The following is a 15897-nucleotide window of genomic DNA, read 5'->3' on the forward strand; positions in this document are numbered from 1 at the left end:
ACATTGGGCCAAAGGTGGAGATTGTTGCTATTTTGTTGGCCCAAAATCTGGCCCGTTACCAAAAGGCCCAGTTCCCCACTCAATATTTGCCCTAGCCCATCTCTAAACCTCTCCTCCTACCCGATGGTACTCAACCCTCTCAGTCAGCAGCCCCTTCCCATCCCTGTGTCCTGTTGGCTGCCGCTCTGAGTCTCATCTCCCATCCCTATAGGTCGGCTCCTACCATTCGAAACCCTAGGTTTTCTCTCCCGTGTCGGCTGCCCCCTTCTTTATTTAAGTCGAAGGGCTGCTAGTAGCTCGTGGGAGGGAAGAAGAAGCGACATCGACGAGAACTTGAGCTTTGTGCTCTACTGCTTTGTGCGATCTCTCCTCCTCTTCTTTCCCCTTGTGTCCTCGGTGGTGCAATCTGAGGAAACAATGACTCAGAGTCAGGCTTCTGAGCCAAACAACGACGACATCGATTCTCAACACTACTTTCGTATTTTGATGGAGAAGCAAATAATTTGCAAGGGTGCACCTGCGAGCGATTTCTTATGCACATAACAACTCAATAAGTGGGTAATGGATTTGGATGCTCTCCAACAAGGTGATAATTATACATCGTAAGGTTGGCATATATCTAATTTGTATCCGGAAAATGTGTTGCCTACTATATATTATTTGCTTCATAAGCTCAAAAATGTTACGATCCAGTTTATGGCAACAAATGATATATAAAATTTGTGGTTTCTGCGTTTATTCATTAAAACCCTTATTACTCAACCTGCGAGTTAAGTTAAAAGACTTTGAGTTCTATCTGCATCATTTAAAAGTAGGGTTGTGTTGCAGCCATGTTCAAGTTATAGCTAAGGGCCTAAGGCCTCCATTCTAGAAAGAAAAAGCTCAGGTTAAAAAGCTAGCCATATCCCTCCCTCTCTGTCCTTGCTTACATTATACACTTTTAGAAACACGCTGCACCTGAAAATTAAATGAATATGATGCAGATGCATAACAATGCTAGTAAAAAACAAAAAAAGGTAATCACAAAGTAAACATGAATAGGATCCGGTATCTCTTTATCCACTCCATTCAGTTGATCGCATCTGACTGATCTTTCATGATAGAAAGAAATGGAAATAATAAGAGTACTGTGGAATGATTAATATTTGGTCGGTTTGTGCCATGTCAGCTTGTCATTCTGGCAAGAGCTGGAACTTGGAAGTCTTCCTCAATAGACTAAGCAATGATCTAAGCATTATTTCTAAAAGTGAACCCAGTTTTGTGCACATGAAGCCGGAAAATGACCGTTAGCTCTGGAGAAAGCATGGTTGGTTTGTTGGTCTGTGCCATTACACAGCTCTATCCTCATTTTATTCATTGTTGAATAGTTTTATTCCCTGAGCCTTGCAAGTAAAGTCTAGACTCAAATTGTTGCCGATGGATAATTATTAACACTTGGAACATGAAATTATTTTGGACTCTACAAGACCTGAGATGGGGACTTCATCTTTAGGTGTGCAAACCATGGAGGGTGAAGAAGTTCAATTAATCATATAGATAAAGTGAGGGTACTCTTCTACTTTTATCCAGAAGTTTAGAAATTGGGCGGATAATATTTATTTCTCCCAGATTATATGAAATTTGCGCAGGTCCTTCCCTTCTACTGTACTGCAGATAGATATATTTTGTAACATATACATCCAAACTGGTGATAAATACACTGATAGATGTTAGTAACACCTACATCCAAATTGATGGTAAATCAGGTGTCACCCCCTTCTTCCTCCCTATACAATTTTCAAAAGAGGACCCTTGTAGAGTTTTCTCTAGATCAAACAAGGTACGTACATAAGTTTTCTAGTGGCTTATGCTATAATTTTCATTACGCTGCTCGCTGTTGTGTTTGAGTTCCTGTTGCTGCCTATAAAAGTGGCTAATAGACACGCTAGATACCTCAGTAAACATGTGTTATCTAACAAAAACATGGGCCGTAAACTGATAGTCAGAAGTTTTAGAAGAAAGAATTGCTTCATTATTGTAAGATCAGAAGTTTTTGAGTCAGAGAAATTGCCTTAGATTGGACTGGGTTGCCTCCTTCTCACCATTTAGGAAATAACTGTTGTACTTTATATTGTCAACACGAAATCCACTGACGACACGGAATATAACCGTAGTATCACACTTGATACGTGATTTAGAATTAGACCTCTTGCTCCACAGTTTTTTTTAACGTTTAAGATTTAACATCAACTGGACCAAGAAGTTGTTAATTAATACATTAAAGTACCACTGTTATGTATGGCTTACGCCTTACGGTAGTCTGTTTCATGAAACATTTGATTTGCATCAGATTGTATGAATTTTGGTGTTAAAAAAGAAAAACATATGCTTAGTTTAGTAGGTACCACTTTTTTTTTCTTTGTAAGGAGACAAATTTTTTCCCCTTTGGCCTTTTCTTAATTTATTCATCATATCACTAATGGGTAAGCTAAAACCGAAGAGCTTTTAACATTTTGTAGTAAACCCCAATAATTTTCAAAATCACACTAAACCTCCAAGAATTTTCAGCGTTTTGTAATAAACCCCCAATAACTTTTCAAAATGACATTAAACCCATAATAACTTTGGAATTACTGAAACCCTCCAATAGTAAGTATTTGTGTTTCACAAATAACACTCATAAATTAAAATAAAAATAAAAAATCATTTTGAAGGACAATTTTAGCCCAAAAAGAAAACGCGAATCAGTGTTTGGGCCTCAACTTCGAGAGGAGAACAAATAACAAAAGACGAGAGATTTCTGCTTTTAGGATTGAAAATATAAAAGAAATCTATAAAAGAATTTTTAATGATTTAAGGCATATTTTGGTGTTTTAAGTAATAGAAGTTGCATGTGTCACATAAAATGTAACGGTATTAACTTAAGAGATTTTCTACAAAAGTTATTGGGTATTTAGTGTGATTAGGTATTGGGGGTTTAATGCAAAGCACTGAATGTTCTTGGCGTTTAGTGTGACTTTGAAAGTCATTAAGGGTTGACTGTGAAATGTTGAAAGTTCTTGGGTTTTAATGTGATTCATAAAGTTATCGGGGTTTTACTGTATAACACTGAAAGTTCTTAGTAGTTTGGTGTAATTTCTATCACTAATTGATATCGCTGCCTCTCCGCTTGAAGCCTGAAGTAATAAAACTAGAATTTACAAGCACTGATACACATCATGAGATTCTTTTTGGTTTTAATCAGGGAGTGTCACAAATCACCCTTTTTTTTGTTGGTCCGTCATGGAGTCTACAGTTCAATTTGACGAGACCGTTGTTAGCTTGAATTGATCATTGATGACCAAATTGCTGTCAAAACAGAGATATAAAATATAAAAACAAATTCAAGAGTTAGAAAATTCAGGCCTGATCGGGAGTAGTCGTGATAACACTGCCCTAGAAGATTAAGGACCCGCCTATCGCCCTGGCGCAATTTGTCCTCTCTCCCCTAGCGGTAAAAACCCCCGGAATCGGCCGGCCTCTACACTCGGGCGTGAGTCACAGAGCTTATGCTCAGACGAAAAACGGTTGCCCAAAAAATGAATATAAATATGTAGCCGAAATTTCTTGGAGGAATAAGAGTAGAGGAAGAAGAGAGGTGCGGGCGCGGCGTGGCGTGCGTGCGTGCGCGCGCGCGTGTGTGTGGTAGAAACGCAAAGCCCACAAAACCCAAAACACTATTCAAAGCCCAATAAGGAGAGAACCATTATATACCCTTTACTATTCATCTCATTATTCGATGTGGGACTATTCACAAAGGCAAAATTGCATTTTCATGAACAAAGCTTCCAACAGTCCCCCCCAAAAGGCAATATTGACTGAAAATAATAAATGAATAAATAAATCACAAAATAAATATAGGTTGGGCAACCTTTCGTATCGTGAATCCGGGAAAGGTAGCTTTCGGCTTTGAACCTTTCATTAGTGAGTTTATCGCCACTTGAGGGACATAATGGACTAGGCCTTGAATTAAGCCCCTTGAATCAGGTATTGATAAAAACACACACAATCGTTTCATCTATTGAGCTAAGCGGGTTGAGCGTTAAAGGCCATGCTCACAAAAAACCGACTCATGAGAGTTTCTAGGGGTCAGCCCTGCATGAGAGTTTCTAGGGTTTAGCCCAGCTCCCCCTAACCGCGGCCATCACGGTTCCTCTCACGTAGGTAAGTCCTCAAAGGGTACTACAGCTGTTTATTTAATACCCCCCACAATACACGCGTTGGACTTATTAAGAGTAAAACTCAGCCTAGCCAGCTGTATCATAAGAGCATCGTCACCATAGAGAAGGGGTAGTAGCAAATGCTACATAATGATATATAAATATATCTAAGTCGATGCTCCACACGAGAGTCACTTGTCCAGCTTGTTTCTACCACATTGAATCGACATTGAGACTACGTCTCCAAATAAGGGTTGGGTTGCCGCTGTCAGTGACCTCATTTATGGGCTTAACCCCATCTCCCTCGATGAATCCAGAACCACACTCCTGGATAATCTCTTAGTCAAAGGGTCAGCAAGATTTTTCTCAGGCTTTACAAAGTCCAAGATCACAACTTTGCCTAAAAGGCGTTGTACAGACTTATATCTTATTTGAATATGTCTGTTATGTTTTTTATTTACATGTACTTGCTTTAGAAGCTCTATGGTAGATCTAGAATCAGAGTGAATGGAAATAGGAGGAGAGGGTTTAGGAACCAAAGGAAGTTCAGTGAGAAGATCTTTTAACCATTCAGCTTCTGTGCAAGTAGTATCAAGAGCAATCAGCTCAGATTCCATGGTGCTCCTGGCAATTATTGTTTGCTTACATGATTTCCAGGATACAGCAGCACCACCAAAAAGAAATACATATCCAGATGTAGACTTTACACTGTTGGAATCCGTGACCCAATTGGCGTCACTATACCCTTCTATAGCATCAGGGTAACCAGTGTAAGTCAAGCAATAGTCAATTGTGCCTTTTAGATATTTGAATACTCTTTCTAAGGCAGACCAATGATCTTTGCTAGGGTTGCTAGTATACCGACTCAGTCTCCCTACAGCATAAGCTATATCAGGTCTGGTTCGGTTGGATATGTAAAGAAGAGATCCAATCATCTGAGAATATTTCAGCTGGGAGACAGGTTCACCTTCATTCTTCTTCAAGGGTATAGAAGAATCATAAGGTGTTGAAACAGGTTTAGATTTATGAAAGTTGAATTTGATTAGCATTTTATCAATGCTATGGGAAAGACTCAAAGATATTCCTCTAGTTTCTCTAGAGATTTTCATTCCAAGTATCATGTCTACAAGACCTAAGTCTTTCATATCAAAGTTTTTGGAAAGATAATCCTTTACCTTTGAAATTAATTCAAGTGTTGTTCCAAAGATAAGGATATCATCAACATAGAGACAGAGAATGACATAGTCATTGTTTATCACTTTAGAATAGACACATTTATCGTATTCATTCACAGTGAAGCCATATTGTGCAATGACGTTGTCAAATTTCTGGTGCCATTGTTTAGGAGCTTGTTTAAGACCATACAAAGATTTAACAAGCTTACAGACTTTGTTTTCCTGACCCTTGGCAATGAGGCCTTCAGGTTGGTGCATATAGATTTCTTCATCTAAATCACCATTCAGGAAAGCAGTCTTGACATCCATCTGATGTATGATAAGCTTATGGATAGCAGCAAAGGCTAGTAATACTCGGATAGTTGATATTCGGGCTACAGGAGAATATGTATCAAAATAATCAATGCCCTTTTGTTGAGTAAAGCCTTTAGCTACTAATCTAGCTTTAAATTTATCTATGGAACCATCAGCTCTGAGTTTCTTCTTGAATATCCACTTACAACCAATAGGTTTACAACCTGGAGGTAAGTCGGTGAGTATCCAAGTATGGTTTTCCATGATAGATTTAATTTCATTATCAATGGCTTCTTTCCAGAAAGGAGATTCAGGTGAATCCATTGCTTCTTGGAATGAGCTTGGATCACCTTCAACAAGAAAGGTAAGAAAGTCTTCTCCAAAATCCTTTTCGATTCTACCTCTTTTGCTTCTTCGAGGTTCAATATCAAGAGGTTGAAAAGAACTGGAAGATGGAAGATCAGAAGGAATGGATGATCTGGGATTTTCTGAGATTTTAGATTTGAAAGGAAAGATGTTTTCAAAGTAGACTGCATCTCTTGCTTCAATGATGGTATTGTTGGATATGTCACTGATTTCAGATTTGATGACTAAAAATCTGTTAACATTGCTATCAAGTGCATATCCAATAAAAGCAGCATCTACAGTCTTAGAACCAATTTTTCTCTTCTTAGGTTCGGGAATAGCTACTTTAGCCAAGAAACCCCAAACCCGGAAGAAATTCAGATTAGGAGATCTCCCCTTCCAATATTCATACGGAGTTGTATAGGAATTTTTCTGGGGAATCCTATTGAGAATGAAGCAAGCAGAAAGAAGAGCTTCACCCTAGAGATTTTCAGGTGCTCCTGAACTGAGTAACATACAGTTTACCATGTCCATTAGGGTTCTATTCTTTCGTTCAGCTACCCCGTTAGACTGTGGTGTATAGGGAGCAGTAACCTCATGAATAATACCGTGTTCTTGGCAATATTCAGTCATATGATTTGAGGTATACTCCCCCCCACGATCAGATCTTAGAATCTTGATCTTCCTGTCAAGTTGGTTCTCAGATTCAGCTTTGAACACCTTAAACCTATCTAAGACTTCATCTTTAGTTTTGAGAAGATAGGTGTAACAATATCTGGAGTGATCGTCTATAAAAGTCACAAAATATCTCCTACCCCCTCGGGTGAGAACTCGGTTAGAGTCACACACATCACTATGAATTAATTCGAGGGGTTCAGAGTTTCTAGTTATAGACTTGAAGGGTTTTTTAGTGTGTTTCCCTTGAACACAGATTTCACATTTAGATGAGGGATCATGAGAAGATTTAGGAATGAGGTTTAATTTACTCATTCTCTGCAAGGTTTGGAAATTGACATGTCCAAGTCGTCCATGCCAAACATCACAAGACTCAACAATTTGAATAACAGAAGACTCAGAAATTTCATTAGAACTGGAATTGATTACATTGAGTTTGAAAAGGCCATTACAGATAAAACCTTTTCCTATGAAAACATTACTCTTTGTAATCACAAATTTATTGGATTCTTTTACAATCCTATAACCAGCTCTAAGAAGAAGAGATTCACTAATCAGATTGCGACGGAGAGAAGGAACATGATAAACGCCTTGCAGATGAAGAACTTTCCCAGAAGTCATGGTGAGCTCTATACGTCCACTTCCTATTATTGAATTAGTGGAGTCATCTGCTAAGCTTATGCTTCCTCCACGTGATTCCTGATAATTTGAAAACCAAGAGCGGTCATTACAGACGTGGATATTTGCTCCGGAATCCAAATACCAATCAGTGGAAGAAGTTAGAGAATTTACAAGATGGGATGAAGAGGCTAACCTGAAGGAGGTTGGATTCATTTCAATCATATTAACTTTGTTGGATCCATTTCCTTTAGGGGCAGGTTTGGCCGGTTCCTTCTTCCGAAAGAAACAGCTATGAGCCATGTGGTTGGTTCTACCACAGACAAAGCAGAACTTCTCATCAGATTTATGGCTGGAAGAATTGGGATTTGGTTTGAAGGTAGATTTGTTGAAAGATTTGTTGAAAGATTGTTGGTTTTTCTTGAATTTCTTCCCTTTGGGTTTGAAATTCTTAGATTTAGGCTTATCCTCTACCAAGTTTACTTTAGCTTTTGTTTCATTCTTGGTATTGGAATTTTGCCTATGCTGGTCTTCAATACGAATAGCCTTGAGGGCTTCAGTTAAGGTTAGATCTCCTTGCTTGTGTCGGAGATCTCCAGCAAATCTAGACCAGGAGGGAGGAAGTTTATCAATCAAACAGGAAACTTTATAATCGTCAGTAAAAGTGTTTCCTTTTGATTGGAGATGACAGAGGAAATCTAGGAATTCATGAATTTGATCATTAATGGGCTTGTCAACAACCATTATGAACTTATTGAATGAGGAGGAGGTGAAACGCAGAATTCCGGCATCATCATAGCCATATTCTGCTTCAAGAGCATTCCATAGTTCTTTTGCACTTTTGAACTCATAATATATGTCATAAAGGTTGTCTGCAAGTGCACTAAGAATCCTATGACAACAATGATAGTTGATTTCTTCTGGTTTCATAGAGCAAGTGCACTAAGGATCCTATGACAACAATGATAGTTGATTTCTTCTGGTTTCATAGAGCTAGAAAAAGAGCTAGCACCAGAACCAGAAGTGGAAGGAGCAGGTTGAGCAGGATCAGGAGTCAAAGGTTGAGAACCACTAGTAGATGACTCAGAAGTGTCAATAGCAGATAAAAGACCTAAGGTAGTAAGCCAGTATTTCATCTGATTAGCCCACCGTTTATAGTTAACACCGGTGAACTTCTCAGGTTTGACACTTTTTGAATGATCAGGAATTGCCATAAGTCCAATTTAAGTTTACTAGTCTAGGTAGATGTAATCTGATATAAAAAAGGATTTTGTCAATATTACTAGACCAGAAACTTAATTAAACCTGCTCTTAACCAAAAACTCTAAAAGTGAAAAGATTAAAGTTTTACTCGGGTAGTTTGGCCAGGTAAGGATAGTACTAGAGGTTGATCAATGATCGATTAAGTACCTCGTTTCTTGCAGAGCGCTTTACGCAACCCTTAAACCTTTCCTTAGACACCAACTAATCCAAGAAAACTTGAACCGGTTCACTTAAAGATTTTTTGTTTATGACAGATACTGAATTTGAGCACAGAAGCAACAAAGAAATAATTTTTTTTAAACTAATTTAGATGCAACAAGTTAAAACAATTAACTAATACAACAAGTAAGTAAAATATATGAAATTCGGGTGAACAGTAATCCCGATGAACAGTAATATTTTTTTTTTAATTAACTTAACAGCAAGAATTATTTATTAATCTTCTAGATTGCTGTCAAAACAATAAAAATATAAAACAAATTAAGGAGTTAGAAAATTCAGGCCTGATTGGGAGCAGTCGTGATATCACTGCCCTAGAAGATTAAGGACCCGCCTATCACCCTGGCGCAATTTGTCCCCTCTCCCCTAGTGGTAAAAACCCCCAGAATCGGCCGGCCTCTGCACTCGGACGTGAGTCACAGAGCTTATGGCGTGTGTGGTAGAAACGCAAAGCCCACAAAACCCAAAACACTATTCAAAGCCCAATAAGGAGAGAACCATTATATACCCTTTACTATTCATCTCATTTTCCAATGTGGGACTATTCACAAAGGCAAAATTGCCTTTTCATGAACAAAGCTTCCAACACAAATCAACCACTGTTTTTCTGTTGAGAGAATGGTGGAGAACGTGAATCATGAGTGGTTGAGAGAAAATCTCTCATGGGGGCGGATCTGAGGGGTAGAGATGATGGGTTAAGCCCCTATATAAGGAGGATCATTCTCCTTGAGAAAATACAACGAAAATCAAAAGATAACCCACTTACCCATTACCGGAGCCCCTCAAAAATCTGTTCTTTCTTCTTCTTTGAATTCAATCACTGGTATCAGAGCAGAAGGTTCTTCATCATCTCGGAATCATGCTATTTTCCCAACAAAGAAGCCCTCTTTGTTGAAGAAGAAAAGTTCAGTTGAAGAAGAAGAAGAAGAAGCAGCATTCTTGAAGAAGAATAGGAAGCCTACTCTATATCCTCGGTTAAAAGACAGCCATATCTCAAAATTAAAAACCACCGTACTCTTTGAAGAAACACTTTGTTGAGATCTGCCAACGAATTATTTATTTATTTTTCCCTAGTCTACTCTCTGTCCTCCTCTCTAGCTTGTTTCATAGCCATTTTTATAGCCTTCTAGTCTAAGTCTTGTCACATTTTTTTAATTTCTCAAAGGCTACATCCCTTTGTTTTTGGGTCCTACAACGTAGCCTTCCAAAGCTGGTCCTAGATCCAGCTACATTTTTTTTTCATAAGCTTACTTGTCAAGTCTTGTCATAGTTCATAACCTATTTGTTGAGCCAACTCCTATCACGTGTACTACCTCTTACCATCTTCAAGGCCTACTCGTGACTTACATCTTCAAGTTTATAGCCCACGGGTCCTACTACCTCTGCATCTGAAGAAGTTTATAGCCCACGGGTCCTACTACCTCTACATTTGAAGAAGGTGACTTGCTCTCACGGCGCTAAAACTTCGACAAGTGTTGATCCAATTAACACCGTTGAGTGACAATCTCGCTCAAATTGGAACTTCTTTCATCAACTCGAAACAGTCAGGTTCATTTTTTATTCATTTATTTATTTAGATTTATTATATTTTAATATAATTGTCAAAATATCAACCTTATACATATTTTAAAATTGAATTTAGTTTTAGTTCTTTACCAAATGACTAGTAAACTCGTTCTATCAGAACTAGGGAAAATTAACAAATTTAATGGCAGTAATTATGATATGTGGCATAGAAAAATAGGATATGCTCTTATTCATGATAACATTAATGATGTAATCGAAACCACTGCTCCAACCCTTACTGATAAATCAACACTTGAAGAAAAGAAAGGGTTTGAGCAGTGAAAGTCGAAAGACAAAAAGGCAAAAAGTTTTATGCTCATGTTCATGGAAGATAATTTAATCAAAGTTTTTGAAACTTATAAAACTTCCATGGACATGTGGAATGCAATAAAAGAAAAATACGACACTACTTATGAAGTTAACATTCAACTCCTCTTGCATAAGTATAATTCTTGTCGTATGCAAGAGGGAGACAATGTCGTAGAACATATAAATAAAATGGTTGTCATGGCTAAGGACTTATCCACTGCTGGGACCGAAATCCCGGAAAGAATGCAAGTGGCAACCATTTTGAATAGTCTTCCCCCTTCACTTGCTGTGGCTGCCACCACATTAAGAATGAATCCTGCAATTAAGTCTGTCACTGATCTTCCTATGCACCTAGCGATAGAACAGGACTTAATAGCCAGTAGGAAGGAACCAGAATTGAATATGGTACAGCAAGAGCTGAATTATGTTCGCCAGAGGCATAATGCTGGAAGCTATAAAAATCCTGGTTCTAGTAAACCACAACCGCGAGGACCGAAATCATAGCAGATCAAGAGAAAGAAAGTACCCCGTGGAGCCTGCTACAATTGTGGAAAGTTCGGGCATTTCAAGCCCAATTGCCCACAAGGTGAAAAGCAGGAGAATAAGGGAGGCTATAAGCATCCAGAACAAGGGGGTACTAGCAAAAGAGAATTCATCGGTGTGACAGAATGTAATGCTGTGATGAAGGATATCAGTGGTTGGTGGATCGACTCCGTTGCGACTAGACATATCGCAAATGACAAGAATGGAGTCGTAGAATTCACTGAGCTGAAGAAAGGAGAACAAAGAATCTATATGGGAAATAATACCTATCTCGATGTAGAAGGTATTGATTCGTATAGATTGGATCTTGGGGACATCATTCTTGTCCTCAAAGATGTGTTCTATGCGCCAGGAATTCGGCGCAATCTGATCTCGGTTCCTAGCTTGATGAAGAAAGGACTGGAAAAGAGGTTCTATAATAACAGGGTTTCTATAGGCAAGAATAATAAAGTGTATGCTATGGAAAAATATGTGTCCGGGCATGAATTATGCATTCTTCTAGTAGTTTGTAATAATTCTGATAATAAAATTTCAAATTTGAACTACTTGTCCTGTTATATTTCTGAGTCTGAATTGTGGCATTCTAGATTAGGACATGCTAGTATTTCAAAAATAAAAAAAATTATCAGAATGAACTTGCTTCCTGCACTATCTAATGTTAAATTGCCACCATGTGAACATTGTTTAACTGGTAAAATAACTAGAAAACCTTTTATTGGCGGACACAGAGCCAATGGACTTTTAGGGTTGATACACTCGGATTTTTGTGATCCACTAAGTGTCAAAATTCATAGTAATAAAGAATATTTCATTACTTTTATAGATGATTATTCCAAGTTTGCACACGTCTATCTTATATCCAGAAAATTAGAAGCCTTTGACTACTTTAAAAGATATAAGACAGAAGTTGAAAACCAACTTGGATTAAAAATCAAAATTTTGAGAACTGATAGAGGTGGGGAATATAACTCTAAAGAATTTGAGAGTTATTGTATTCAACATAGAATTAAAAGGCATACAACAATGCCGTATATGCCACAACAGAATGATGTTGCTGAAAGAAAAAACAGAACATTACTTAATATAGTTAGATGCATGTTGTCTCATTCTGGTCTCTCTAAAAACTTTTGGGGAGAAGCATTGTTAACTGCAAACTACATTTTAAATAGAATTCCCACCAAATCAGTTATATCTACACCTTATGAATTATGGAATGGGAGGAAACCTAATTTGAGTCATCTCAGGAAGTGGGGATCTATAGCCCATGTTCTCATTCCATGTCAACTTAGAGATAAGTTAGATTTTAAAACAATAAAGTATAGATTCATAGGGTATTCAGAAAAGTCAAAAGGTTATAAGTTCTAAAGAAAAATAAGTCATTAAAAGCAGAGATGCTACATTTCTAGAGAATCTAGAGGAAGAGGAACAAGTTCAAGAGGAAACAGAACCTCTAACTGTAATAGATGATGATTATTACAGTGTTGTTCCCACTAATGACCCTGGTATTGTGAATGAACCTAACCTTGAAAATGATGAAATACCTATGGAAAATAATGTACCTAATCAACCGGTTGTAGGCAACAAAAGGCCAAGAACATAACCTTCATGGATGAATGATTACTATTTATATTCATGTGATCCATCATGTTTCTCGGTAGATACAAATATAGAAGAACAAGATCCCTTAACCTTTTCTGATGCGATGAAATCGCATGAATCAGCTTTATGGCTAGAATCTATGAGAGAAGAACTTGATTCCATAGAAAAGAATAAGGTATGTGAGTTATGTGATCTACCAGAAAATAGAAAAGCCATAGGATGCAAATATGTGCTCAAAAAGAAATATCGTGTTGATGGATCTATTGACAAATTTAAAGCACGGTTAGTTGCCAAGGGTTATAACCAGAAGGCAGGAATAGATTTTCAGGAGACGTATTCTCCTGTAGCTAAATTTGCATCCATTAGAATTATTTTGGCTATTGTTGCATATCTTGATTTGGAGTTATTCCAAATGGATGTTAAAACTGCATTCCTTAACGGAGAGTTGAAGGAAGCAATATATATGCAACAACCTGAAGGATTTCAGGTAAAAGAACAGGAACATAAAGTTTACAAATTAATGAAATCTCTATATGGTTTAAAACAGTCTTCTAGACAATGGTATCTCAAATTTCATGATGCAGTTACTAAACTTGGTTTTATTCAAAATAAATTAGATAATTGTGTATTTGTCTTAAAAAATGGGAGCAAGTTTACTATATTATCCTTATATGTGGATGATATATTGCTCACTGGAAATGACATAGAAATATTGAATAAAACCAAGGCAGATCTCAGCGAAAAGTTTGAGATGAAAGACATGTGAGATGCATCATATATTCTTGGAATTCAAATAATTCGAGATAGAAAGTCTAGAATGCTAAGTTTAAACCAAAAAAATATTTAAGATCAGTTCTTAAAAGGTTTGGAATGGAAAATTCCACTCCGGCACCAACTTCGTTAGTTATGAAAAAGAGATTATGTAAAGAGCAAAGCCCTGGAGAGGGACAGAAGCCATTAGATGTTCCTTATGCTCAAGCAATTGGAAGCTTGATGTATGCAATATTGTGCACCAAACCTGATATAGCTTATGCTGTGAGTCTAGTCAGTAGATATCAAAGTAATCCAGGACCAGCACATTAGGAAGCTGTTAAAAGGATTATGAAGTATATCATAGGTACATTGACTCATAGATTAGTTTATCAAGCTGATTCGCTTGAATTCCTCGGTTATTCCTGTGCTGATTTCGGAGGTGATAAAGATGATGGAAAGTGCACTTCGGGACACTTATTCATCTTTGGAGGAGGATCTGTTTCTTGGAGTAGCAAGAAACAAGGGTGTGTTACTAGATTTACGCAAGAAGCTGAATATATACCTTGTTATATGGCAACTACACATGCTGTCTGGATAAGACGGTTTTTGATTGATCTTGATCACAATTTGTTGGAAGGACCTGTTGATATTTATTGTGATAATCAAGCAGCAATTAGCTTAATCAATAGTGGTCCGAATAGCTCCAAATGAAAACATATTGAGATCCAGTATCACTATATTCAAGATATTATAGAAAAGGGAGAAGTCAAAGTGACTTATATTCCTACTACAGATATGATTGCTGATCCTTTGACAAAAGGAATACCAGCGGAATCTTTTATCAAACATGTAAGTTTGATGGGACTTAGGAATAAATAAGTCCAAGTAAAATTTTATGAATAATGAAATAAGAGTTACTCTCTACGGATAGTGAGATCGAGTAATGGTAAGCAAAAACATCCAATCTCACGGATAGTGGAAGGTATGTCACTTGGTTAATTTGGTCAAGTAGGAGATGTTAGCTTGACTTGGTCATTGATGACCATATCAACCACTATTTATCTGTTGAGAGAATGGTGGAGAACGCGAATCATGGATGGTTGAGAGAAAATCTCTTATGGGGGCGGATCTGAGGGGTAGATATGATGGGTTAAGCCCCTATATAAGGCGATCATTCTCCTTGAGAAAATACAACGAAAATTAAAAGAAAACCTACTTACCCATTACCGGAGCCCCTCAAAATTTTGTTCTTTCTTCTTCTTTGAATTCAATCAGTCTTTTTTTCCCCTAAACTTTTGACTTTCAATCCGACAATTTTCGTACTGAACCTAGATCTATGCTTTTATGCACTGTAATTGCAAGTACGCAGAGATGATATTAATAGTTATTATATATTATATATATATATATATAATTAATATATATATATATATATATATATATATATTATATCAACGATTTTTTGTTGTCAACTAAGTAGATAGCAAAAAGTTATCCACCAAACTTTTTAGCCATCATATTTCTAGCGGATCCTTGTATGATATGAATTTTTTTTTATATTAATAAATGAGTGGCTAAGAAGTTTAGTGGACTCAACTTAAGTTGAATAGGAGTCTTACTATTATATATACTATATATTATATATATATATATATATATATATTATATTTATATATATATATTATATATAATATATATATTATATATATAATATTATAATATATATATTATTATATATATATATATATATTATATCTAGTATATATATATATACTATATATTATATAGAAAATGGAGAAGAGCTCTTGCTCCCCCGTGAGCTAGCAGGTCCATGACATGTGAGCCCTGTTGGCCTTCTTGTTTTGATGATGATTTACAAACAATTTACATCTAATATTGTTTGTCTAGTGTTTGTGTTTTATATTTATTCTAGGTAAACAATATGTTGGAGGTTGGATGGAATTACGTCTCAACAATGATATCAAAAGGAGCTTGGCCGATATTGATATGAAGCTATGCACAATTCAAGTCAAGTTCTAGATCAAGCTTCATCCCACCAAGACGAGCTTATATGAAGATCACAAGCTTGGGGTATATAGTTTATAGTATTTGTAGTATAGGTTTATACTTGTGTGTTTATTACTTTAAGCTCAATTACACACACACATATTTCTAATTTTTATTAAAATATGAGTGTTTTTGATAAAATATGGCTTTATTGGTTTATGGACTTAACATTCATTATATACATCCTTCATTAAGTCGATAAAATCATTTTATATGTTTTCAAGACATGTATATGTATTTGTGAGTTTTTGTAAAATGATGAGATTTCACAAACGGGGAATGCTATTTAAAAA

Source organism: Asparagus officinalis, chromosome 6, assembly GCF_001876935.1.
Source record: "Asparagus officinalis chromosome 6, Aspof.V1, whole genome shotgun sequence".
Classification (NCBI taxonomy): Eukaryota; Viridiplantae; Streptophyta; class Magnoliopsida; order Asparagales; family Asparagaceae; genus Asparagus; species Asparagus officinalis.